Source organism: Protopterus annectens, chromosome 1.part0 (genome assembly GCF_019279795.1).
Source record: "Protopterus annectens isolate FY-2018-M chromosome 1.part0, PAN1.0, whole genome shotgun sequence".
In the NCBI taxonomy this organism is placed as follows: domain Eukaryota; kingdom Metazoa; phylum Chordata; order Ceratodontiformes; family Protopteridae; genus Protopterus; species Protopterus annectens.
Genome location: NC_056725.1, coordinates 612,666,546 through 612,675,681, shown reverse-complemented (window position 1 = coordinate 612,675,681; position 9,136 = coordinate 612,666,546). Strand labels below are relative to the sequence as shown.

Here is a 9,136-nt window from a genome sequence, read left to right as displayed (position 1 = left end):
TAGAGGTGGCGAAGGTGGATGAATTTAAATACTTAGGGTCAATAGTTCAGAGTAACGGTGAGTGTGGAAGAGAGGTGAAGAAGAGAGTACAGGCAGGATGGAGTGGGTAGAGAAGAGTGTCAGGAGTGATTTGTGACAGACGAGTACCTATAAGAGTGAAAGGGAAGGTCTACAAGAGGGTAGTGAGACCAGCTATGTTATATGGGTTGGAGACAGTGGCATTGACAAAAAGGCAGAAGTTTGAGCTGGATGTGGCAGAGTTAAAGATGTTAAGATTTGCACCGGGTGTGATGAGGGTGGACAGGATTAGGAATAATTATATTAGAGGGTGAGCTCAGGTTGGAAGGTTTGGAGACAAAGTCAGAGAGGCAAGATTACGTTGGTTTGGACATGTGCTGAGGAGGGATGCTGAGTATATATTGGGAAAAAGATGCTAAGGATGAAGCTACCAGGTAACAGGAAAAGAGGAAGGCCTAAGATAAGGTTTATGGATGTGGTGAGAGAGGACATGCAGGTGGTTGGTGTGACAGAGCAAGATGCAGAGGACAGGAAGAAATGGAAACAGGTGATCAGCTGTGGTGACTCCTAACGGGAACAGCCGAAAGAAGATGATGACTAAATATGTGTCACAAAAATGTAAAATAAAACAAAACAGAAATCAGGAGAGTCACATAAATGAAATACACTTTACAAAAAGAAGATCACTCAAATTTAAGATCATCACCTGATTAGGAATAGTAAAAGGTGCTCAAAAAGGTAAAAAAAAAAACTAATCTTGAAAATGAAGGCAGACATCCAACTGGCAGTAGATAAAGTAGCTTAGAAAGGGTCAGAAAGTGAATAATAAAGCTGTTATGGGAAATGACTGGCACTGTGTAAGAGGTACGGATTGGTCCATAAAAAGCATTAGTATGAAGTATAAGTCACTGTTTCTGAGTGACAGTTCCAATTAAGGGCCCACAACTAACACTGGCTACTTAAATGGTTTAAAAGACTGCCAGCATATTAGCAACTGTAAGCTCTTTGCTACAGGTTTAATAGGAAAAATAGCAAACAGCTTTTATTAGTAACATGGTAGAGCTGGAAGAGGTATTTCCTTTTTTGGGGGGGTGGGGTTGGTAGTTGGGGGATTTGGGGAATTGCCCAGTGTGCCAGAGTTACAGCTCTAATCGCCATAGCAATGAAAAACAGGAAGTTCAGTACTCTAATCTAGGAGTCAAATTGCATCAAAAATCTCCAGCGCAGTAAGAAGCCTCTGACAGGTGTTTTTTGGATTTAAGAGGTAAATGTAAAGATATGGTACACAAATGTAAAACACTGCATAAACATAAATGGATATTAAAACAACAAAGAAGCATACATAAAAATTGTCATATAAAATCAATGAAATAAGGCAGTAAGCATACCATCAGCATTAGTAACAGAGAGGGTATTACTGATTACATGTATGTACCTTTTAATAACAGTAATAGCCCTCTACCACTTATTTCAAGAACCATTGGAAAAAAACTAAAAATAAAGAAGGATAAGTGCCCAAAATCAAGGAGTAATTTAAATGCATCAGTGAAAGGGCCAAGGCTGCTTGCTTGCAACCTCACTTGTGAAAGTCGAGGGCAACCAGTACATACAGCCCACTGCATGACCCCTGTTGGCTGCCTTGCTGGGCATGCTCAAAGGGAGATAAGATTAAAGGGAAAAACTTTAAACCACCTATGATGGCTGTCTACATAATGGGCCCTCACGGTCAATTGTCACCCTGCTGATGAGGAACAAATAGGTCATTTGGCAACAAGGGAGCTGAGGACTGACAGCACAAGAAAAAAAAAATGATAGTACAGCTCATTTCAATACTTATAACCGGAATCTGAGGCTTCGAGTTAAGGCATCACATTGCCAGTGTCAATGTCCAGTGATTAGGTTGCAGAACATTGAAAATCTAGGTCACAATACAAAAACTAGACAACCAGCAAAATGTGTAAAGCTCAGCAACACCCTAAAGCTGGGAATCAGTCAGTGGGACATAAGCAGCAATCTACACAGATGGATAGAAGTCTCACTGCAACTTGGGAAACTTCCTCTGAATATGGGAGGGGACTACTGTGGCAGGTTAGACTGAGCAACTGGAGCACTAATTATTGTGATGGATATTTCTGGACTAATGCTTACAGAGCAGAAAACTTCTGATGGCAGAGATGCAGCCAGAGAAATAAGAGATAGGCCCAACACCAGAAACAGGTCTGTCAAAAATCACTGTAAGACTGCTGAAACACCACAAGGTTGCTCTTAAAAAGTCAAACCAGACAGGGAAATACACTTGACATTGGCACTACAGGCAGCAATGAGAAGGCAGCAAAAACTACCTGTCCCAACTGCCAATGTGTGTCCTCTTTATAGGTACTGAGACAACAGAATAGGATGTCAACAGTTCTTCCACTAACCCCCCCCCCCCTCCCCACCACCAAGTTTTCTTCTATTTTCCTTGAGTAGTTTTATGGTTCTATCACTTTCTTGTTCTCTGCAGTATTTACATTGCTTGATCTTTTTACAGGCAGAAAATGAGAGAAATAACAAAATTACAAAAGAAATGGGTGAAAAGCAAGCTAGAGTTACACTTACCTTTTTCCAGACACAATATCTTTCTGTGAGAAAAGGTCTTTAATGCCGTTTATTTATACAGATGAATACTGCTTCCACTCTAACTCTCCTAGTCATGGTCAACTCCAAAACAAATAGAGAATAAATTCCCAAAGTGAAAACCTGGTGACCACAATAATACTTGTTCTATTAATGTTGTGGCAGCAATGGCAAATGCAGTTACTGATGTTAACAGAGTAAATAAAATATATGCTTACCATAATGACAGATGTGTAGGACCAAGTCCATCTTCCTCTACTAAAAGGACTCTATCAGCTCAGCATCTAAAATTTACTCAAACTACCAAACGTTTCCCCTTTGCATAATCCCATGAGTCAAAATACCCATCTCCAGATCTCTGTAAGTGTACATTAAGACAGGACAAGCAAGAAGAAAGCCCACAAAGGGCACAAGACTCTACCAATGAACCTCCTTACCAAACTGCAAGGGCAGGAGGAGAGTGATTCATACACAAACATTGTCCTGGTCCTACAAATCTACTGTTATATTAAGTACATAGCTTTCATATGCAGTAGATCCATCTTCTTCTACTAATAGAAGAGGGTCCAAAACTCACCATGATGGGAAGATTATAATAAAAATACCTCTAGGTCACTACTTCTTAAGACAAGTAAAAGTTTACATTGCTGGATCTTAACACATCTTACAAAGGTACTGAAGGATATGTCTGACCTTCTACTTATTATCAGAGTTATGACAGGAAGAGATCTGCCTGGGTATGGTATCCCTAATTACTGCAGATCAGATCCACAGCCAAGTAAACATGCTGTATTGCTAAGCTCCTAAAGAATACATAAACTGTAGCAGATGGTAACCTAGGGGGTGAAGTATAACCAAGTTGGCTATACATCAGTAACAAGGAAAAGGTATTGATACAGTTATGTAAACATACCTTAGGCTACAGAGATAAAGGCTAAATAGGTTTTAGGGAGTGTTGAAAACACCCCTGACAACCAGCGATGAAGACAATCTAGAGATTAACAACACTGTTTAGAAACTGATAGTGACAGACATTGAGATAAGCACAGCTTAATAGTATGTTGTCAGAGCTATCCTTTCAGAACAAGCAACCAATGTGCTGGAAAAGAGCCAATAACTTTGTCAGAAGAAGAAGATGAAAGAGTGAATCTCCTCAATCAAACAGATCCTTGCTATACAACTGCCACTCTAGAACTTTTTAGTGTACCCACAATGCACTTTTAATCTAAAATTTGGAGATGGATGGTAAACAGGACTGTTAGATGAAGAACCTAAAGAATCCAAGGGACAGCCTAGAAAGATGTGAGGATGACTGTACAGGAATATCTGAACATGTTGTAATAATAATTATTAATGGTGTCTTTCACTTTATCATACAAATACTCGCAGACTCAGCATATGTACATACAGCTTTAAGTCAATGATGGTGTTCACAGCCTTACTCCAGTCACGGAGAATAAAAGTCAGAATAAAAGTCATGCCTTTTTCCAGTTTTCTGATATTTTTTAATGACTTTATTTTTGATGGTTTCTGGTTATCTGTTTTGTTATGGCATATATGTACTCATTTGCGGAGTTTTTTTTTTTTCTTCATTTTTTCACATTTTTATAAATGCTCAGCTTTAATAGTGACCTGATGAAACCCTATGTGTTTAAAAGCTTTGCTTTTAATGCACATATCATTGCAGTTTTTCATTTATACATTTTTTTTTATCTATGATGTTTCTTTATATCACATCTCTTTTTTAAGGTTATTGTAATATAATAGGTGATGTTTTCTTGATTCATTTCCTTTTGACACAGAAGCTCACACACACACACACACACACACACACACACACACACACACACACACACACACACACACACACACACACACACACACTTCACTGTGGATCTCAGATTTTTTTGTCTTATGTTTCTTTTTGGTTAATCTGCAGTGGTGGTGCTGCGGTAGCGTTGTTGCCTCACAGTAAGACGTTGGCCTGTTCGATTCTCAGCTAGAGCGTCTTCTGTGTGGAAACATGCGTTAATGGGCGTACCTTCGTTTAAGGTTGTGCGTCAGGGTTGGCAACTCGGCACGTAAAAGTCTGCTGCCAATCATTAGCAGACCGGAGTTCCGCTGTGGCGACCCCTAACCGGGAAAAGCTGAAAGACACAACAACTGTGATTTTTAAATTCCTTTTCTAATGGTCTTGTTGCCACCTTGATTCTAAATAGCCTTTAGTGAAGAGAGATTTGTCACACTTTGTTTTTGTTTGGAGATAGACTAGGTTGTAATTACTAGTTCTGCACTCCAATTAATTCAGATTTTCTATTATTAGTATTTCTTTAGTTTGGATTATACTATTGATTTTTAGACATCTTAGGGTCTGGTCCCATGGTTCATCTCATTCATTTTGGATTGGACTTCTTGTTTTTTTTTTTTTTTTTTCTCATATGGTAACCACTGACTAGCCCATTTTTATTTTATTTTCATACTGTTTTTTTTTTTTTGGCTTTTACTGTGGTAGTGGTAGTTGTAAGGATTAGTTATTATCTGAACTCCTGGTTGGGTCCGGATTCTGGACATGAGCCATACATTTACATTTTGGTTATTTTTTGTACATATTTCTCTATTTTATTTTTAGTACACGTCTCTGTTAGAATTGGTTATATTCATTTTTTGACACCTGCTTTACAAGGCTTGTACTATATACCCTGTAGGACATCTGTTGATTTGCTTTGGTTAAAACAGGTATGTGATCTTTTTTATCATCAACATAGAGAATGCAACTCAGTGGGTCTGAAGTTCAGGAATGACCTTGGTTTTTGGCACTTTTGTTGTGACCAATACCTGCAAGGCTGTAAAGTGGCTTTTGCTTACATGAGGTTTGCTTATAATGGTACGCTAGTTTAGTCTATCATGAGTTACTCTCCATTTTGGCTCATTACTAAGCATGAGTTTGTCAATCATGAATTAAGATCCTGTGTTTTTATGCAAATTAAGTGTGTTTAGCTTTCCACAGGTAAAGCTATTAATGAAAAGTTGATCTGATGAAGTCCAGATGATGGATGAAAGCGCGTATCATAAATAACAGCAGAGTTATTATGGTGACTAAGTCTGTTCGAGTTTACTTCTTCAGTACTTTTATAGAAGAGGAATTCATATCTGAAATTTTGGACTGTTTATTACTATTGCTTATTATTCTAAGTTTAATAATTTTTATTTTTCTCAAACAGCAAGGAAGTGAAGGCAGTCTGATATTTTCATGCCGGGGACAGCTTTTAGCTTGCATCTCTGCTGTGGTTTATGTACTTCATTCTGTGACTCACTCTTAATATACAAAGGGTTCCTGGATGTGAAGAGGACCACCAGAGGTTCTGGTAATCTTTGTCATTTGATTTGTCTTCTTAAAGGCTTGCTACCCTCGTCATTGCCAGGTTGGGTCAGTCATGCTCTTACTCCTGAACAGGTTGTCCTTAGGCAACCACTGATCTCTTCTTTTTAATTGATCAGTCTGATGTTGCTCTTTTATCTTCTTCTTCATGTTACTCTTGGAAGTGGCGAACCTGCTATACTTGTGCTTGACAAAACATATTATCCTTTCATTCTTTGAAGATATCTGTGCAGTTCTGCTTATATGTCAATGACTGCAGTGACTCTGGTATGTCTTAGCTTATGCTAAAATGGGGGTCCCACTAATGAAAATTACCCTTCTTTCATGTGTAAACATCAGCTGTACTCTTACTAGTCTGAAATAGTGGGTACAAGGTAGAAAAATCTCAAGACTGACTACCAGTAATTTACATTAACAGGAGATCACAGTGTTGAACTCTTAGCTCTGTCTGACAGAGGTAGGGCATAAAATGTCTACATGTTGTGTCTTCTGGCTTTTCCCGGTTAGGGGTCGCCACAGTGGAACTCCAGTCCGCTAATGATTGGCAGTAGATTTTTTACGTGCCGAGTTGCTGGCCCTGACGCACAACCTTCAAGTAAGGTACGCCCATTCACGCATGTCTCCACACACAAGATGCTCTAGCTGAGAGTCGAACAGGACAATGTCTTACTGTGAGGCGACAACACTACCGCAGCACCACCACGGCAGTCATAAAATGTCTACATACGGTTCCTAAAACCTCACCTAAATACTTAAAAAGGAGAGAGGCAGAAAACCCAATAGTTTGACCACTGCTGATTTGATTTAACACAGGTGCTGGACACTGCAGTCCAACTTATCACCAAACTGAAATCAGAAATGGAGGGAAGAGTGACAATTCTAATATAAAGTGATACAATATCCAGGTGATAATTTCTGTAGAAAGCAAGGTGAATAAATATATCTACAGAAAGAATATTTGAAAGTAAATGGATCACAAAGATGGTCTACTTCAGAGATAGTATTTTCTAACTATGTAATGATACCTAAACCACTGTAGCCTGGGAGTGGTAGAAGGTATTACATTAAATACAAAATTCATATAAAAGGCCTACCTTCTGTCCTAAAAGGAAAGTAGGGAGGAAAAGGTTATATAAAATGGCAGTGTCAGAGTAATCTACTCACCTAAAAAGCCACATAATCTAATGCATGGTTCAGTTCCACCTACAGATATAGCCAGCAGAAGGGTGTAAGCACTTCTAAATTGTTTAACATATCAAGTGTCTAGTCAGGTATCAAAATATAATGCAAGACAGCTCCAACCCAAATGTATTTACTGTCCTAACAAGCAGGGGGAGTTGATTTTGAGGTTTTGATTTTGGAATACATTGTTCAGATCTGACACCACCTGATACTCCTCTATAGCTTAATCAGGAAATTAAGTGTGGTGGCATGCATACTAGTATAAAATTAATGAGAAACTTCCACCTCCACTTAGAACAGTGAAAGACAGTGGCAAATCTCATGCAAGATAGAATATTGGGCTATTAATAAGTAGTGGAAATATCCCAGATGGGTTACATGGGCCATTTTCTAGGACCTTGTTCTTAGGGCAGGGTGGTAAAAATGTAAGTACATAATCAAATTAAGAGTTCCTTGAATCAAGGACATAAACCATAACAGGTGTAATGGTCAAAGGGTCAACTTGGAACAGCAAGCTTGGATAAGTTCAAGGTAAAACCTAATGACATCAAACCAAGCTAACTCCAAGGGGTTGAACTCAGAGGCTCAAACCCACGTTAAGTAAGCCTGTCAGTGTCAACATTATCAACATCAAACTCAAGAATCAGGGTGATGATGAGAAGCACTGTCAGCTTCAGGCAACCCATACTGGACCTGATTGGCACCAAACCTGAGAATCAAAGCCAGTACTGATAGACGTGAGGTTGTCGTTCAGAAGAACTGTTGGCACAGGGGAAAACTATGTGTTAACATTATTAGCACTAAAGTTGTTTGAAGTTAGGAAAGGGCAAAGATCAAGACTGTGCATCAATCTTGCCAGAAGGTTGACATTCAACCAAGAAAGTACAGTTGTGCAAGTTGCACTTATCATAAAAGTAGATGTTCAAATTCCTCACAGCAGACTTTTAGTTAAATGGGTTGTATCCTCCTTAGGATACAAAGAAAAAGGCCATCTTCACAAAGTTCTAGTTATCTTCCACACCATTGACTACTGATATGGCAATCTGTCCCCTTGGAGGGAAATCAGCAGCCAGAGTGTAGAAATCTAAGCATTTTCTTGCTCACAAAGAGAGAAAGAGCTTAGTTATCCTGTACCTCTAAAAAATATAAATCATAACCAATAAGTTTATATCCCAACAACAAACAATACAGTGAAGAAGGGGGATGGTAGGAGGGGGCAGCTGCTGCAGCAGTAAGGAATCCCATTATAAGACAAACAGCTGATCTGCTTTTCTAAAGGGCTTAACTCTGTCATGGTAATACCTGAGCTGCCTATGCACATCCAAAGTATGTACACTCTCTGGTTCTGACGATCTGGATAGAACACTGGGAGATCGATGTCCTGATTCATAGTGAACTCTGAAACCACAGTAAGCATAAATAAGGGATTTGATCATCATGTGATCCTATTTCTATGGCAGACCAAACAGGGTTCACCCAACATGTCAGCTTGCAACTCAGAGTCTTCTTGCAGATGTCAGAGAAATAAGCAGTACAGTCTAACAAGTAATAAACCTTAAATCCGCTTAATGAACTGGTTAAGCTGGTTCACAGGGAGACATAGCTAACTTTCCCAGCACAGAGTTAAGATCCCAAGAAGGTACAACCTGTTTTCTAGGAAGTGTAAGACGTAAAAACCCTTTAAGGGACTGTTTTATCAAAAGGAGAGAAGAAAGGGGAGGAGTCATGAGCAGACATGCTGAAATGGCTGCAAGATGTACCTTGATAAGGGGATAAAACAAGCCAGAGAAAAGTAACTCACACAAATATCTGAGAACCAGTGGGACACAATCCCTGATTGGGGCCCTGGTTACTGGCTAATAACCAACTAGAAAATCTTTGGATACCAGTATAAGATTTCTGAAGAGGTGCCTACAAGGAATCAAAATTGAATCATCCAGG

The 9,136-nt window shown here is 39.1% G+C and overlaps 1 protein-coding gene across 1 annotated transcript in view; it reads right to left on the bottom strand.

Moving 5' to 3' along the window:
- Positions 1-2,631: 2,631 nt before the first annotated feature.
- The window catches only part of LOC122793632 (protein diaphanous homolog 1-like), a 506,617-nt gene continuing 500,112 nt past the window's right edge, over positions 2,632-9,136 (bottom strand). The window contains exon 7 of the transcript XR_006363498.1: positions 2,632-2,757. The gene's annotated coding sequence lies outside the window, so the exon portion shown is untranslated. The remainder of the gene's footprint in view (positions 2,758-9,136) is intronic.